The following is a 19,024-nucleotide window of genomic DNA, read 5'->3' as shown; positions in this document are numbered from 1 at the left end:
CGCCTCCCCATGAGCTTGGTCCCGGCAGTAAAATGTTTTGTCATGATTTGCACCATATTGCCATATTGCAGACGTCCTTTTTGGTAAAATGGCTTTGGATGAAATCATGCAGTAATAAAATTTAGATTTTTCCCTTCCAAGCTGACAGTCTAAATGTATGTGGATGTGATTAATCTGAAATCACAAGCTCCTGAACAGGGAAAATGTCAAAAAAAATCACCAAACACATTTAGCAATTTCCCGTAAGAAGGTTGATGGAGCCCAAAGACTGGCACCTCCCTGGTGTCTGGAGGGAGGCTGCGGCAGCTGGGGTTCTTTTGAACCTGTTTCCAGGGAAGTTTCCAGAGTCTTCGTGGGGGCATGGCCTCCTCTTCTGAGCTGGACGGAGGCTCGTGGCTGTCCTGCCCTGGGAGAAACTAGCTGGAAACATATCCCCACCATTCCCTCTGCCCGATACTCATTCTACCCCATCCCTCACGTCCCTCCCTTCATCCCCAAACACCAAGGCTCGCTGTGTGCCAGGCTCTGTGTCAAATACTGAAATAGAAGGATGAACAGGATACCAGCTCTGCCTTTAGGCTTCTCAGCCCAGGGGAAGGGCCCATTTTAAGCATGTAGACATTTGAGGAAGAGTAAGGACAAGGCACCCGGAGGGCAGGAGGGAAAAGACAATGATCTTGACCCCAATGTAGGAGGGTTGGTCAGAGGCTGGAGTTTTCCAGGCGGACCAGGGGAAGGGTGTTCTGGGCAGAGGAAATAGCTTTGTGAAAAGCTAGGGCCCAGCGTGAGTACAGCAGGTGGGCCTGGCGGCACCTGGGGTGGCAGGGCAGATGAATGAAGGTGGGTGTTTTTCTCAAAATGTTCTCTCACAGGATAAGCCTGAACGACACGGACATCACTCCTGGATAAACTCTTACCATCAGCCTCTTGGAGGCCACTGGATGGGAAAAATGAGATACGGCCAGGGGGACCAAACCACCCTGGTTGGATAGAGCAGAAAGTCATTTAGGAGCCTTAATCCATAGAACTGAGTTACCAACAAGGCTTACATGCATGCTTGGGACAGGGCTGAGTACAGGACACCCTCAGAAAGTATTCGCTGCTACTGTCAGCGCTCTCCACGTCCCCCACACGGCCTGGCGCCCAGTGGGCAACTGGCCAATGTTGTTCTTCTTTCCCTTACCCCCACCCCAAGTCAGGTGTGCTGGAAAGGCTGCAGATACAGATGCATCTGGAGAGGAGCCTAAAAGCCGGGAGAAGCCTGACGGTGAGAAAGGAGGTGGAGGGCGTGTGAGTGGTGAAAGCCAAGGGCACAGTAATATGGATTTCATTTATTAACTCATGGGGCTTCCCAGGTGGTGCTAGTGGTAAAGAACCCGCCTCCCAATGCAGGAGAAGCAGGAGATGCACGTTCAGTCCCAGGGTCGGGAAGATCCTCTGGAGGAAGGCATGGCAACCCATTCCAGTATCCTTGCCTAGAAAATTCTGTGGACAGAGGGACCTGGCAGGCTACAGGCCATGAGGTTGCAAAGAGTTGGTTGAAGCTGCTTAGTATATTTATTGACTCGCACTATATTAGTTGGAGCCACACAGTACAACCTACCCTGTGGCTAGTACTTTGTATACAAACACTTTAATTCTCACAACATCTTGTAATGTATTTTTACAGGTAAGCAACTGGAAGCACAGAGACATTGAGCGACTTGCCCCAAAACACACAGGACGTAACCAAAGTAAAGCCCATGCTCTCTTCACTCTTCCCTCAGCACCAGAGAGGTGGAGACGACTGCTGTGTGCATGGGGGAATGGTAAGGAAGATTTAGCAACATGAGGACACCTGGGCTCCAGGAGCAGGTGATGAGGGAGCCGTGGAGACAAAGGGTCTGATTTGGGAAGGCCTTGAATTCCAGGGTAAGAGGCTTGGATTTGGTCTTAGAGGCCTTGGAAATGATTCCAGGTCCTTGAGCAGCCAAATGACAAGATGACATGGCCCACTGGGATGAGTGGTCTGTTGGGTGGTGAACGGGAGGTTTAAAAAATGCAGCCCTGGGGTGGGGTAGCCAGGTGGGGAGCAAATGGCAAAGCCAGGATGGAGGTGCAAGAGGCAGCCTTCACCGCACATCTGAGCCTGGCCTGAGCAGACCCCGGTAAGCACATCATTAGGGGGCTATTCAGCTGCAACTTGAGGCTCCGCCAGCAGTCAGAGGAGGGTGATTTTAGCCTTTCATAGCTGTGCACATGGGAGCATGCCCGGAACTCCAGGGGGCGCCTGAAGAGCAGACATCCCCTCCCAAAGCTCAGCTGAGAAGATGCTTTCCCTCCCCTCCCCTACCTGCTCTGCTGGCTCCCCAGTAACACTCTGTTGCTACCCTAAGGGCACCCTGGCTGCCTACTCTGCCCAGTTGCCCTCATCTCCCCAGGGCTGGGCCTGTGTCTGCTCACCTGGCTATCCTGGAGTAGCATAGGCTGATGATGTCCAAATCTGATCCCCAAGATGGAGTGTGGCCTGCCCTGGTGCTCCAGCCCCATCCCAGGTCTGACGTGGCCTTGGACAGGCAGCCACTCTTCCCTTCCCATTCCCCAGAGCCCTGGGGCTCTGCCAGGCCCTCGGGCTGATGTAGTCCCCTCCACTCACAGCCTGCTGCTCTTTGGCTGGGAAGAACGGTGGGGACCCTGTTAGGGGAAGCACACTGATTGAAACCGCCCACCCTGGCCAGGCACCACAGTAACCATTTTCGTGAGTTGTTTTATGACAGGAGATCCTGATAAGGAATATGGAACCAATAAGCCACCACCAACCGGAAGAGTTCGAGAAAGGTCTAAAGGAAACATCGCGTGTCCGTCCACTTCCCAGAATCCCTCTCGCTAGCATCCATCTTGGCTGAGCGATGCGTGCACCACCAGGAAAGACTCTGAATTAGAATGATTGGCCAAAGACCACCTGGAAACTAATCCCATCACCATAAAACCCGAGACTGCGAGCCACACGGCAGAGCAGTTCTCCTGGGTTCCCTTACCCTACTGCTCTCCACCCGGGTGCCCTTTCCCAATAAAATCTCTTGCTTTGTCAGCACATGTGTCTCGGATAATTCATTTCCGAGTATTAGACAAGAGCCCAGTTTCAGGCCCTGGAAGGGGTCTGCCTTCCTGCAACAACCCCGCCTCTCAGGGCCTGTGCTGAGGTGTTGGTGGGGACTCCTTCCATCCAGGGATGCACTTCAGAGACTGAAGTGGCAAGACTCAGTGACAGACTGAATGTAGGGGCACAGAAGGGTGAAGACTTAAAGATGGCTCCATGCCACAAGCCAGCAACGCGTAAACACATGTTGCAAAGTCAGGGTCTTCAGTTCATCAGACGTTTCCTGGAAGGGGTCAGATCTGAGGACGGTGATTCAAGGCAGTGCCTAGACAGGAGGTGAACCTGTGATCTTGAGCTTAGCTCGCCTGGCTTCAAGCCCCAGCTCTACCTTAAGTAGCTCAATGGCTGTGGGCAAATGACTTAACCTCTCTGTGACCTAGTTTCTTTATCTGCTGATAGGAGGATTAAGGAAAATAATCCACCAGCAATATTAGCACAGTGCCCAGCCCAGAGTAAGTGCACACTAAATGTCAACAATTACTGTTATTGCTGAGAGTGGTAAGTGTTACCAGTCTGAGGAAAAAATGTACAGAAAAATACGGTGGCAGAAATTTACAAGTGCAGTGGGTGGAGGGTCCCAGTAAGGGAGAGAAGTAGATGAAGGAAAGGACAAAGATGAAGGGAAGGACGAAGATGAAGGGAAGGATGAAGATGTCTTGGTATTTGGGCTGGAGAACTATCTGATGCAGGGATGAGAGAAATCTGTCATTTCCAGGACAAAGAAGGGATATGGGACACTTGGTATCTGAGAATGATTCTAGCAGCTACATGCAAGGCTGATTAAAGAAGGCAGGCCCCAGACAGGGAGTTTGCAGGTGTCCAGGGATAGGCAATGGAGAAACCTGAATGCCAAACCATGGGGTTTGGACTTAATTTGCAGCCTGTCCTTTGTGGATTTAATTGGCTGATTGACTTATTGGCTGTGCATGTAGGTTTCCAAAGTCCTTCTTTCCTTGCTTAAACTTGTGTTCCCAAACTGCTCGGCTGCCCTCAGGACCTTGACCCATCCTACTCATAAGTGGGTGGACTCCGAGGTAAAGAGATTAGACCTCAGAGTGGATTAAATAACAGCAACCAGTCATCTGTCTCTCTTCTTAAAGTTGAGGTGTGATTTCCTGCTTTATTTTTCTCTAAATTCTCCTTATGATCTTGTGGGTTTCTTTTTCATTCACCATTTAAAATCCTCTGGTGTTAATTATGCGTGCTGAGAAGAGGAAAAGGGGATCTTGAGGATGTTATTCATTCATTGTTTGTCCAACTTTGAAGATCTCCCTCCTGACAGGGGCTATAGAAGATACGGGATGAACCGGACATGCACCCTACTTTCCCGTGGCTTGGAGCATTGTCATGGAGATAAAACACACAGGCAACTCACCAAGCAGGAAGTGATGAGTGAGAGAGCCGGGTGGCTGATTCAGGACTGTGGGAGTGGAGAGGAGGGAGAAATTGTTTCCAAATCTACTCACAATTTTAGAGTGGTTTACACTTGCCACAAATTCACGTACTAATCTCATATTTTTTGCGATACAGAATTTTTTTGAGAAAAGAAATCCCAAGTTTTTCCTTAAGAGCTAAAGAGGAAAAGCTGTGGGCATGTTTTTAGGGTTAGTATAGTTATTAATTTATCATTAGAGTGTGGACTATGGTTTTTTTTGCTTTTAATATTTTTGAAATAAATGATAGATATGGAAGATTGTATGACTGGGTAAAAATGGTAGATGCTATTTTTGCTTCCTCCTCATATCCGTCTGGGCTTCCCTCAGCTGGTGAAGAACCCACCTGCAATGCAGAAGACCTCAGTTCGATTTCTGGGTTGGGAAGGTCCCCTGGAGGAGGGATAGGCTACCCACTCCAGTATTCTTGGGCTTCCCCAGTGGCTCAGATGGTAAAGAATCTGCCTGCAATGCGGGAGATCTGGTTTTGATTCCTGGGTTGGGAAGAGCCCCTGGAGAAGGGCATGGGAACCCACTCTAGTATTCTTGCCTGGAGAATCCCATGGACAGAGGAGCCTGGTGGGCTATGGTCCATGGGGTTGCAAAGAGTCAGACATGACTGAGTGTCTAAGCACAGCACAGCTTATCCCTCTACAACTCTCAGTTTTAGTTTCCTGCTTTTAAAAATAAGTGGACAACCAGGAATCCCCAGACATCTGAGGAAAGTCTCAAATATTAAACACACAGACCAAATCAGTCAATTAAACAAACAAAGGAAAAGGACTCTGGATCACAGACAATTAACAGAGAAGAACTCTTGAAACAAATCCTGTAATTAATATCTTAAGAGAGATAAATGAGATATTGAACCATGAGACAAGGATGGCATATACCAAGAAAGTCCTCCCACAGGGCTGGAAGATAAATAGAGGGAGTCTCCCAAAAGGCAGAAAAAGAGAAAGAGAGGAAAATAGGAGAAAATTAGTGAATTAGTCTACCAATTCAAACACTGTTTCAGAAACAGAGAACTGGCAAAAAAAAAAAGGAGGAGGTGAAAGAAGGAAAAGAGGGCAAGAAGTAATCATTGAAGATATCATTAAAAGATTTCCCAGAGCTGAAGGACACACGTTTCTAGATCAAGGGCCCACTGTTCCCAGCATAGTGGATGGAAATAGACTCACAGCAAGACACATTATGTGAAATTTCACACCACCAGTGGGAAGAGGAAAGATGCTATGGTGCTTCCAGAGAAAGAGAGGTCAAACAAAGAATCAGATGTCAGAGTGACTTTGGACTTTTTCACAGAAACACTGGAAGCCAGAAGGCCATGGAATAAAGGTTTCAAAATTCTGAAGGAAAATGATCTCCAAACCAGCCAAGGCTTTCAAAGACGTGCGTCCTCAGCCCCCTTTCTTCTGAAGCTACAGGAGGGCAAGCATCACCCAAACAAAGGAGTAAACCCAGGAGGAAGCCCTGAGGTGGAGAAAAGTGGGGATCCGCAGAGGAGACAGGCCCAGGGCGACGGTACCTGGAGGCCCTGCGTGACGGTCACGCAGGCATGGAGAACAACCTGTCCAGACAGGAGCAGCTCAGATGACTCTGGGAGGTATTTCTCCAAGAAGACGTAATTGATAGAAAACCTGCAGGGCCCGAACACACTGAGAAGAAATGTAAACAACCACCAGAGTCTCAAGCAAAATTAGTGATAAATACACAGCAAACTAAGCAAATGAGCAAACATGATAATTAACCAGGAAAAACAAAAAAGTTCTGCAGGAAAGGAAAAGTTGTCCTTTACTACAAGGCTTAGCTCTGAATAGAGTCAAATTAGCGTTGGCTGAGTAATGTAAACACTGATTACTGATCTAACCAACATAGTGATATAATGATGAAAGGGGAATGGGGGTGGGATACAGGAAGAGTTGCTGCTGCTGCTGCTAAGACGCTTCAGTCATGTCCGACTCCGTGCGACCCCATAGACGGCAGCCCACCAGGCTCCCCCATCCCTGGGATTCTCCAGGCAAGAACACTGGAGTGGGTTGACATTTACTTCTCCAATGCATGAAAGTGAAAAGTGAAAGTGAAGTCACTTAGTCGTGTCTGACTCTTTGCGACCCCATGGACTGCAGCCTACCAGGCTCCTCCGTCCATGGGATTTTCCAGGCAAGAGTACTGGAGTGACAGGAAGAGTTGGAGGGAAGGAAAGGGAGCTAAATCCTTATCTTAGGATAAGATAAGGAAGGGGACAGATGATGCTGAAACTGCAGCACCGAAAAACAGCAATATGAGCATGTCATGAAGAAACGTGGAGGTAAATTTTACAATTAGTTAGCAAAAGGAGGTAAATGTAGCTACTCCTGGAGAAGCATAAATGGGAAAAACGGGTGGTGGATAGCAAATACCACAAAACAACTGAGTCTAAGTGTATGCAGCTGTAACTTCCATAATATCAAAATGAAACTAAACCTAAGGAAAAAAAAACATAAATATACATAACATAAAATTGTTATGAAGCCTGAAAATAAAATAAGCATCCTGGAACTCACTGTCCTATTGCCCCTGCTTGTGCGTTCTGACCACCTTCAGCCTCCCAAATCTCCCCAGAGATCACTGACATCCTGAATTTCACATTTATCATGTTCTTGCTTTTCTTTACAGTGGTTTTCCTTTAAATTTTTTTAATTTAATTGAAGTATAGATTTACAATGTTGTGTTCATTTCAGGTGTACAGCAAAGTGATTCAGTCATATACATATATATTCATATTATGTATGTTCTTTTTCAGTTACTTTTCCCTTATAGGTTATTATAAAATATTTAGTATAGTTCCCTGTGCTATACAGTAGATCCTTGCTTGTTATCTATTTTATATATAGAAGTGTGTATATGTTAATCCCAAACTCCTCACTGCTTTTACTTAGGTATGTATACCTACCTAAACAATATCTAATTTAGTTTCGCTTATCTCTGAATTTCATAAAATGAAATCATACTGTAAGAGTGGGATAGGCAACCTCTAAAATGACCCCCAGTAACTCCAATATTCTTGCCTGGAGAATCCCAGGGACAGAGGAGCCTAAAGGGCTGTCGTCTATGGGGTCTCACAGAGTCGGACACGACTGCAGTAGCTGCAGCAGCATTCCTTCTCCTGGGGTATTCACACACGTTTGTAATCCCCTCCTTTCAAGTGTGGGCTGGACCTAGCAACTTGTTTCTAAGGAATAGAACATGGCAGAATACGGCTGTCACGTCTAAGGTTTGCTTATGAGAAGACTGTGGCTTCTGTCTCAGAGATCTCTACTTTGATCTCTTTTGAATACTCTCCCCTGGGAGAAGCCACACATGTGGTGGGGGACCTCAGCCTGCCCACAACCACATGAGTGAGCTTGGAAACAGAAACCCCTTAAGTCAAGCCTTGAGGTGAGACGACAGACTACCATAATCTCATGAGAGACCTTGAGCCGGAGGTACCCATTTAAGACGTCCCTGAATTCCTGACACGGAGCTACTATGAGGGTGAAAATGTTTGCTGTGTTAAGCTGGTAAGTTACAGGGCAACTTGTTACACAGCAGTAGATAACAAACGGGGCTTCCAGGTGGCACTAATGATAAAGAACACACCTGCCCATGCAGGAGACGTAAGAGATGCAGGTTCAATCCCGGGGTCGGGAAAATCCCCTGGAGGAGGGCATGGCAACCCACTCCAGTATTCTTGCCTAGAGAATCCCACAGACAGAGGAGCCTGGCAGGCAACCATTCACAGAGTCGCAAAGAGTCAGACATGACTGAAGCAATTTCATGCATGCAGATAACTAATACAATGAACTTTTCTCTGAATTGCCTTTTGCCACTCAACATATATGTTGATATTTGTGACTATAATGTATTCTCCTTACTGTACTGCGTTCCATCATATTACTACACCATCCCTTATCCATTCACCTATCGATGGCCACGTGGGTGGTTTCCAGGGTTTGCCTCTAATGGGCAATACCGCTACAAACATTCTTAATCACGGCTCCTGGTTGTTTAAGAGTTTCTCTGGGACACTTACTTAAGAGTGGATTTACTGGTTTGTACATATTTAATGTCATTTGAAAATGTCATGTTCTTTTCCAAAACACAGTAAAAATTAGGTTTCTACCAGTAGTGGACACATGTTCCTGTAACTCCATGTCTTTACCAACATACTGTCATCTGACTTTAATTTTTGCCAAACTAATGGGCAAATTGGTATTGCATCATGCTTTTACTTTACATTTTCCTGATGAAATCTGAGTGTCGATTTATATGTTTATTGGTCACTCATATTTCCTCTTCTGTAAAGTACTAGTCATGACTTTTTTTCATTTTTCTATTGGTTTATTTTTGTCTTTTTTTCTAATTCATTATAAGAGTTCTTTATATATTTTAGATAAAAACTTTGTCAGTTTGTATGTTGCAAATATGTTCTCCCAGTTTATGCCAGGTCTTTTTACTTTCTTTATAGTATTATTTTTCTTTATAGTATTTTTGATGAACAGACGTTTTAAATTTTACTGTAGCTGAATTTATCATTTTAATTTATAATTGGTAAAAAAAAAAACAAAAAACAAAAAAATTTATAATTGGTGACTTGTATAATTTGTTAAAGAAATCCTTTCCTATCTGCAGTTTTAAGACTTTCTTTTAAATGTTTCTAAATGTTGCTTTTCATATTTGTCTTCAGTTCAGCTAGAATTGATTTTATGTATGGTGTGAGATAGGGATACAACTTCATTTTTTATATGCTGCTGCTGCTGCTGCTAAGTTGCTTCAGTCATGTCCGACTATCCCAAATCCACTTAATGAGCAGTTCATCCTTTCTCCACTGAGAATGCTACCTCTGTCATATAGATTATATGTGAAAGTGAAGCTATTTCTGGGTTCTCTACTCTGTTCCATTGGCCTTTTTGTCCAACCCTGGAGTTAGCTCTTTGTAGCCTTTTCTAGGTACCTTCTCAGAGCCTAACACATAAAAGGTGCTTAGTAAATACTTGTGGAATGAATATGGCCTGCTTCTTGCTTTTCCTGTCCCCTTGTGAAAGTTAAGTTGCTTTAGTAATTCAGTGACGCATGTTAAAGTGACTTCAGCTGTTCTCTCTGGCAGAAAATCTTTTGTGAAAGTGGCTGCCAAGTTCCCTGGTCTTGGGTTGGTTCTCACTATTCATAAGAACTCAGCTTTTTGACAGTAGCTGTGACCTCGCTCTTTTCACATGGATCTTAGTGATTTGATGGCTCTAGTCATTTATCCTGGATCTGGTTTGCTTGTTGGAAAATTTTCAGGAATCAAATCAAATCTTGAAGACAAGATTCTTTGTCTTCATCTTCTAGTATTCCCCACCTTTGTACAGTTAGGCCCTAGCCCCAAGCCCCTGTGCTTATTCAGTTCTCCAGTGAAAACCCAACATGTACCTGACTCAACCCTTTGGCGGCCTTGGAGCCTGTTGGCACTCCCCTCCTCAGAACAGTCCTCTTGGCATCTTCAGTGACTCGTTCTGCTTTCCTCCTGTTCTGACCATCCTTCTTGGCTGCTTCTTCTGGCCTCCTCTTCAATGTTGCTGGGCTCCAAGCTCGCCTCATACCTTTCCTGCTTCTGTATTGCCTGCCATGTCTTCACTGATCCCTTCTAAGTGACCTTTAAAGAAGCAGCTCAAAACCCATCCAAGTCAATGTGGGCCCTCTGTCTCTAACCCCACACCACTCAGCTTCTGCACCCTCCATTTGCTGCCCACACACTATCTCTGGTAGGAGACGACTGGTGTGGACCATTGTTAGGTGTCATGGTGAATTACCTATGTTTGAGTCTGGGTTTTACTCTGTAGTATCTGCATGACCTTGTCCTCACTTTTCTTATCTATAAAAGGGGATAAAAGACACGTGCTTCCTGGAAGCATAGCTGTGACAAACCTAGACAGTGTATTAAAATACAGAGACATCACTTTGCCAACAAAGGTCCATATAGTCAAAGCTATGGTGTTTCCAGCAGTCATGTATGGATGTGATAGTTGGACCATAAAGAAGGCTGAAAGTGAAAGTGAAAAGTCGCTCAGTCGTATCCGACTCTTTGCGACCCCATGGTCTATACAGTCCATGAAATTCTCCAGGCCAGAATACTGGAGTGGGTAGCCTTTCCCTTCTCCAGGGGATCTTCCCAACTCAGCGATCAAACCCAGGTCTCCCGCATTGCAGGTGGATTCTTTACCAGCTGACCCACAAGGGAAGCCCAAGAATACTGGAGTGGGTAGCCTATCCCTTCTCCAGTGGATTTTCCCAACCCAGGGATCAAACTGGGGTCTCCTGCATTGCAGGTGGAATCTTTAACAACTGAGCTATCTGGGAGGCTGAGCATAGAAGAATTGACGCTTTCAGACTGTGGCGTTGGAGAGGACTCTTGAGAGTCCCTTGGACAGGAAGGAGATCTAACCAGTCCATCCTAAAGGAAATCAACCCTGAATATTCATTGGAGGGACTGATGCTGAAGCTGAAGCTCCAATACTTTGGTCACCTGATGCAAAGAGCTGATTCAGTGGAAAAGACCCTGATGCTGGGAAAGACTGAGGGCAAGAGGGGAAGGGGGTGACAGAGGATGAGATGGTTGGATGGCATCACTGACTCAATGGACATGAGTTTGAGCAAACTCAGGGAGATAGTGATGTATAGAAAGCCTGGCCTGCTGTAATTCATGGGGTGGCAGAGTCAGACATGACTTAGCAACTGAACAACAATAACAATACTTGTACCAACTGGCACAGAGCTACCTTTAGGGTTAAATGAGCTGATATTTCTAAACCATTAGAATAGTGCCTGGCACATAGCTGCACTAAAAATGTTGGCTATTATTGTGCCCTCTTGTGTGATAAGTCTGGCCTTTCCATAGCTGAAAGAATGCAGCATCTGGAGCTGAAGGGCTACCTTTCCTGCCCTAATGGCTTTGTGACCTTGAACAAATTACTGTCTCAGAATCTGTTTCTTCTTTAGGGAATCAGGGTGTAATAATGTCTGCCCTGACTATCTCATAAGATTGTGGCGAGGAGTGAATGTAGAAGGGCTTTGTCCACTGGAACATATGATACACATAAAGGTATGTGACTGCTTCTTGGAGAGCCTCCCACCTGGAGCATCCCCACCTGGAGTTTTGTCCCCGCGACAAGCGCAGCCCCAAGGGGACATGGAGGGAGAAGAGGCAGCAGACGCCGCCCCATAGGAAAACAGTCATTCATTGCTCCCAGGTTCTCCTTTCACTCATCCTTGACCCCCTGCTGTGGGCTGACCACAGCCCTTCTGCCTGGTGATGTGTGTGTCAATCCCTTATCACTATCAAATCCTGTCTGCCTCATCTTCAGTCACGTCCAGAATACGGCCAGCCCCCCACCGCTGCTGCCACCATCTGGTGCAGGCCTACCTCCTCACCTGGACCACTGCAGCAGTCACCTAACTGATGTCCCTGCTTCTGCCTATACAACCCCCACGCCCCGCCCACTAACAGCAACTAGAATGGTGCTTGCAAGACAGTATGACAGACCATGTCACCTGTGTCCCTCAGACCAAAGCCAAAGTCGGCATGTGTCTCAAGAACCCTCCCCCACGGCACTGGGACCCCTCTGACCCCATGTCCTAGGAGCTGCCCCTCACCCACTGTTCCTGCCGTCTGCTGTCTGTACAGCTCCTTCTGTAGCCCAGCTTCACTCCATCTCAGAGTTTGGATCCCTGCCATTCCTTGTATCTGGAAGGCTCTCACCTCAATTAATTGCAGGCTTTTGCTCAAAGTCAACTTCTCAGGAAGGTGCTCCCTGCCTAATCTATTACAAATACTGCTGCCCTAACCCCACCACACCCCACCTTCCTCTCCTGCGTCACTTTTCTCCATGTGAATATCACCCCCGACATAATATACATTTGGCTTATTTTTGTGTGAATTGACTGTCGATACCTGTTAGAATAACAGCTTCAGGGATATCCCTTATGGTCCAGTAGCCAAGACGCTGTGTTCCCAATGCAGGAGGCCAGGGTTCGATCCCTGGTAAGGGAACTAGATTCCACATGCTGCAACTAAGACGTGGCACATCCAGATAAATAAAAAAAAATATATATATATATATTTATTTATTTTAAAGAAAAAAAAGAATGCAAGCTTCATGAAGAAAAAGACTTTTTCTACTTTGTCTACTACAAAGTAGACAAAGAAATATTTGCTGAATGAATGAATTAGTGATCCTATGTTGTTTTAATTACAAGCCAGCAGGACAAGGTCAGTGGGGTAGGAGCTGTTACTCCAATTTTATAATAAAACAATGAGAAGATCAGGAGACTAGGCAACCTCCCTAACGTCTCACAGCAAGTGAGTAAATAAGCTGGGCCAGAAACCTATCTGTTTTCTGATTCGAGAAAGGGTGGCTGCAGTGAGCAGGGCATGGGGAGGGGCGTGGCGACAGTGTCTGTGGATGCCAGCCTGTCCTAGCTCACTGGAGCCCCTGCTTAGTCCCCACCAGCAGGACAGTTTGCCAGGGGACTGGCGAGTAAGTACCGGCTTGGATCAGGGGGCTTGAGAAGTTCTACCTAACAGAAGACATTTTCATGGAGTCCTGGGTTTTACTCCCATCCTTACCTCCGCCTTTATGTTGGTTGCCAATATAATCAAGCCCTAATTACCAAGTGCCCTCAGCATGCAAGGGCATTTGATTCCAACCTTGGGGAGAAAACTGCCATTTTTAAGTATCTTATGAGCCTTTGTTTAGGAGGATTTGAGAAATGCTTGAGGTACATGAAAGAGTGTCACTGAAATTCAAAGTCAGCTGCTCAGTAAATGGCTTATTATGGTGACTTTAGGGTTACTCCATTATTCTAGCTACAGGTGAATTCACATCAAGACCAAACCAAAAAAAAAGTTTTTTCTTTTCTTAAAAACAATTTCCCTTCTAAACATCTTATAATATGAAATAAATGGCCCTGGAGGCCCAGGGCTAATCATCAGCCTCCTGGGCCACGTGTCTGACGACACAAGCATCTGTGAAGTCACTCGCTCATCTGTCTCATTTCTGTAGTCGATGCCCTATTTTTTAAAGAGTTGGCTTTGAATTTAGGGAAGTAAGGATGTTTCCCTCCACCAGGTAATTCAAGGCGACAGCCCTGAATCTTTCCAAGGCAAATCTAAATCCAGTCTTTTATTTCCAGCCCCAAGAACTCCCAGCATGGGTGCAAAGCCTCTGGTTATTTTTAAAAGGGAAGAAAACCATCACCACCAAAACAGACAACTCCAACAAACAAGTTGTGGAGTGTCACCAAACAGAAGCGGCTTGTGGTTTTTCTGTGAACATAGCGGGCATGGCTTTCTGTCTCAGAGGTGGTGGCCTGCATGTCTCTCTGGTAGCTTTCTTCAGAGACTTTCGCCAAATTGGGAGACTCGGGACATCTGGCTGGTGTCATACATCTGGGTGCAGCCTCTCTACGGGGAAGTCTGAACAAGAACATCAGCTCAGCTTTTCTTGGGGTGTGTTTGTCTTCCCTGGGGTCTCTCCCTCCCCATGTTTGGCTGAGAAGTTTTGTTCGACTTCCCTACTTTGCAAATGGTTGCAGCACTTGAGGGAGGCCAGCTGCCATTCCTTCCACAGTCCATTTTCTTCGCAAAGGGGAGTACTGTCAACCTCTTTGAATGGTTATTAAAAACCAGATGGTTCATCTGGCAAAGCCTTCTGAGTCAGTTTCTCTATTTGCAATGTTTTCTTTCTTCTTATTAAAAAATATTTCCATGTTTCCTGATTTGGAAATGTTTAATAAAATGCATGAAAATGGAGAAAAACAATATGCTTGGAAGAAGCACTGTTCCCATGGGAAGCGTGTCTTCCACGCTCTTTGGAGGTGGCGTGGAGGAGACGGGATGAGCGTTCAGACCCCAGCCCTGCCATCTGTTCTCTGTATGACCTGGGTAAGGAGCTCGTCTCTCCACGCCTTGGGCTTTCCTTCCATAAAACAAAATGTAAAACATCTCCCATGGGATCATGCTGATGGTTAGGTGAGATAACAAATATAAGAGCCTGAGCAGCATCTGGCAGGCACTGGGGCTCACCAGGAGACTTCATTCGGTCAACAACTGTCAGTGAGCCCTTACTACGTGCCTTGGCACCGACTTCAGGGCACTTACAGTCCAGTGAAGGAGGCTGACACCCAGCAACACAAAAGCTAGAGAACGCTGCCTGACACATGCTGACAGGCAGCATGCGGCGCTAAGCGGGGACACCCTCTGAGGTCGCAACCTTTACACAGAGCCCCCCAGGATGAGCAGGGGTGAGGCTGGAGTGCAGGGAGGGAGGGGATGTGCCAGGTGAGGAGATGGGAGGACATGGAGGGAGAGGCAGGGCGAGTAAAAGGTGCTCTCTCCAAGCACCAGCGCTGGGCCTTGTCGAGCAGAGCAGTATGGACAGGCTGGCTCCACTGGCCACACCGCCGCCCGCTGCCTGGGCCCTTGTTTCCCTTCTTCCCCCTTCTCTGTCTTCCTCTCCATTGCCTATTTGTCTGTCTTCTCTCTCACCCGCTTTCTCCCCTCCCTCCTTTGAAACAGCCCCCTCACATCCCTCTGTCTCTCCCCTCTCTGCTCCTCTCCCTGGCTCAATCTCTTCCTCACCCTCTCCTGTGAGGAGAGGCTCCCCACAAAGGGAGGGGCTCCTGCCTCCAATGAGCTGACAGTCTCTGTGGGGCCACCAGTCTTTCTTCGCCTCAGCTTGGTTTTGCTTATCCAGCAAGCTTATATCCTGTACCTACTGGGTGGTCAGATACCAATATCAGGAGATAAAACAGCTCGGAGTCCCTGCTCTGGGAAGCCCCCCCAGAGTCAGACTCCTGGGATGAAGTGGGGAGGACTGCACCAGAATAAGACCACATGTGCATGTCCTCCCAGGGCCCGGAGACCTCTGCCCTCTGCTCTTCCAGCGGAGGTTTCAGCTGCCACCCCCAGGCCTCTCTGTGTGTCTGTGTGTGTGCTCAGTTGCTTAGTCGTGTCCAGCTCTGTGCAACCCCATGGACTGTAGCACACCGGGCTTCTCTGTCCATGGAATTTCCCAGGTAAAAATACCGGAGTGGGTTGTCATTCCCCACTCCAGGGCATCTTCCAACCCAGGCATCGAATCCACATCTCCTGTGTCTCCTGCACCAGCAGGTGGATTCTTTACCACTAGCACCACCTAGGAAGCTCTTCTAGGCCTCTGAAACCAAAGCAAACCTGCCCTCTGACCATCCAACCCGTGGACCCAGCTTCCAACATGGGACATATCCAGGGGACAGCAGGTAAATTAATTCAGCTTATCTGAACCCTGCTCATCACCTGCCCCTCCCTGTGCCCAGATCCTTCCAGATCCATCCTCTTCCTCCTGCATTTCCTATCTGTGGGCAATAACATCGCCCGGCTACTCCAGGACGCTGGAGTGTTCGCAGAGTTCTTCCACCATCACCCCACATACAGTGAGTTGTAGTGTCAATTTGGGCTCCTTTAGTTCTTTCTCCTTTTTGGCCACAACATGCAGTATTCAGGATTTTAGTTCCCCAACCAGGGATGGAGCCCGTGCTCCCTGCTCTTGGGAGCACAGAGTCTTAACCACTGGACCAACAGGGAAGAGCCTCCTCTACTTCTTTCAAATCTGTTCCTCACTCCCATCCCCGCCACCACCTCCGCCACTGCTATAGAGGTGGCATCCTGGCCCATGTCCATCATGGCAGCAATCTCCCAACTAGTCTCCTTGACTCACAGTCATCCTGTGCTCCCCTCACACACTGGAGCCAGGGAAGTCTTTCCAAGACAAAGGACTCTCCCCTACTCAAAACCCACCAGTGGCTCCCCACTAGTCTAGAATGGGGGGCGGTAGGCTATTCTTCAGCCTCAGTATGGAGAATACCTCAGGCATTCTCAGTGTGGAGATACACTTTGACACACCAACAACCTCTCCAGGACTAACAGTAGTTGAAGAGTTGACATTTGAGAAGGATTTACAAGGTAGTTTCAAGGTTATCACTATCATAACATCACTCTCGCTGTCTTATACTCTGATTTGCTTTCTCCAACAGAAAAGACAGGCTGGGACTCCAGCTAGGCTGGCAGAAATGATTTACAACCCATGGCACACCCACAGCAGAAGTTGGGTATCTCAAAACCATCGTTCCTGCATTATGGGAATAAAAGAAAAAAGTAAATAAGTAAGGTTGGTTACTGTTGTCTATGATAGAGTATTAAATCCAAACTCCTTAGACTGGCCTGGCCCCTGCCCACCACTCTAACCTTGAGTACAGCTGCAGCCTCACTGATCCCCTGGCAAGCAACTACTTACTTCCTCTCCTACCCTGTGCTCCCCAGCCTCTAAGCTCTGCTTGTGCTGGTCCCTCTGGCTGGAGTACCCTCAGGCCCAGAAAATTACCTCCTCTGGAAAGCCTTCCTGGATCGAGCCCCCACTGCAGCGCACCCTTAGCCCCATGGTCCTCTCTGTCCCTCCCACTGCAGGATCTAATCGTGTGCTTGCTCCTGGGGCTCGCCCTTTTCCACGGTCCGGAGCCAGCCCCAGTGGTCAGGCACTAGGAGGAAGCTCTGAGAATCGGTGGAAGGAGGCAGTGGGTAAACAACGGTCCAGGGGAGGTGATGCTTAAACCTGATCTCATCTCACTCCCCTCCGTGAGCCTCTGGTTTCTCACAGCTGCTGTCTTTGGTTTTCATTCAGTTCCACCCTCCTGGACCATGGTCTTCCACCTGGGAGTTTTTTTCTCTCCTAGTTGAACCTTTTCCCAACATCAATCACAGAGTGTCGTTCGGAAGCAAAGAGGCTTCATGGATCTTAGTGTTTTATATACGGAGACAAGAATAACAGTGGTTGGGATTCTTGCAAGATATTTCATCAAAGACCTTAGTGATGATCTATTTCTCATCTTTTATTTCTAGGGCTAACTCTATGAAGTGGGTAGGACTGGGTATATAATCTTATTTTAAAAAGTAACAGTCATCATCATTTGTCAAATGACAGCCATGTACCATGTGGGCCAAACCTTTCTGTGTATCATCTCACTTAATCCTCACAATAACAAGGTTTGCAATTGTCATTGCCTGTTTTCCTGAGTTGGAAACTCAGGCTCAGCCAGATGAGGGAACTTGCACAAAATAAAAACATTTAAGTGTGAGCTTGGGTCTGGCGGATTCCTCAGCCCCATCTTTGACACTATTACGCCTTTAGGTGGCGCTAAGTGGTAAAGAACTCGCCTGCGAGAAGCAGGTTCGATCCCTGGGTTGGGCAGATCCCCTGGAGGAGGGCATGGCAACCCACTCTAAATTCTTGTATGGAGAATTCCATGGACAGAGGAGTCTGGTGGGCTACACTCCATAGGGTCTCACGGAGTCGGACACTACTCTTAGCATGGAAGAGTCTAGGATGCTTAGGACATGGAAGAAACTTAGCACACACATGCCTCTGAAGTGAAGGCCCAGTAAGGTTGATAGGAGAGATTGCTGGGGATGCGCCCTTTCTTGGGTATCTGAGCCTGGATCTATATTACAAGGAGCCACCTTCACGAGGGAGTGAACCAGAGCCAGGGCTGCCCTGTTACAGCAGCGCAGGAACTGCGGGGAGTGCCATTCACACAGCAGTCAATGTGAATGGCGCCCCCTGGAGTGCAGTGCCGCATAGGCAGTGGTCCCAGCTAGAGCCTCAAAGGGAAGAAGGGTGTTCTTTCTCCTCTCCGTTCTGCCTTCCAAGAGAATTCAAGGCAGGCAGCTCCCCAGGCGAGGCAATGTTGAGGAGGGCCCGGAGCTGTAGTCTCACCTGGGCAGCGTTAGAGTGGGTGGGAGGTGGGGGCTGCTCTGTAACCAAGAACAAAGAGAAGCCGGATGGAATAAATACCCTGGGAGGGCGTTTTCTTGTTACTGTTTCCCAGAGCAGTGGGGATTCCAGGGCAGGCCGTGGGAGCTCCAGTTGGGCAGCTTCCCCTGCCACGGAGAAGAGGGGATGCCAAGGAGGTGAGTGGGAAGAATTCTAACTCGGCAGAGGCAACCAAACCCATCTGGGGAGCCTGGCTGTGGGGCTTTGGGCCCTGGCTGTGGAGGGAGCTGCCTCTAACCTCTAACCTCTTTCCACAAGCTTGGGCGTCCAGATGGCACACATCCTTGGACTTCCGGGGGCGGGCTCTGGCCACGTGAAGAGTGACAAAGTCCCGGGCAGGCTCTCAGGGGCTGGTCCAGGCCTGCCAGTGCCACAGCCAAAGCACCCAGACCTTGGCTCATTTGATTAACTGGAAGATCCTAGAACACATTAGAAAGACGTCGAGTTCTGAAGCTCAGGACTTATGTGGAAAAGGGAATGGAGACAGTCAGCACCCGCACACCCCAGCCCATGCCCCAAGGGGGGCTTTCTTGCTAGAGGAACTTCTAAATCTTCAGAGCTGGCACGCCCCCAAGGTCTACAAGAGC

The 19,024-nt window shown here is 47.7% G+C and overlaps 1 protein-coding gene across 7 annotated transcripts in view; it reads right to left on the bottom strand.

Moving 5' to 3' along the window:
- The window catches only part of KCNN3 (potassium intermediate/small conductance calcium-activated channel, subfamily N, member 3), a 170,650-nt gene that overhangs the window by 27,817 nt on the left and 123,809 nt on the right, over positions 1-19,024 (bottom strand). The window lies entirely within an intron of this gene.

This window comes from Bison bison, unplaced genomic scaffold (assembly GCF_000754665.1).
Source record: "Bison bison bison isolate TAMUID 2011002044 unplaced genomic scaffold, Bison_UMD1.0 scf7180017864093, whole genome shotgun sequence".
Taxonomy (NCBI): domain Eukaryota; kingdom Metazoa; phylum Chordata; class Mammalia; order Artiodactyla; family Bovidae; genus Bison; species Bison bison.
This window is presented reverse-complemented; position numbering and strand designations above follow the sequence as displayed.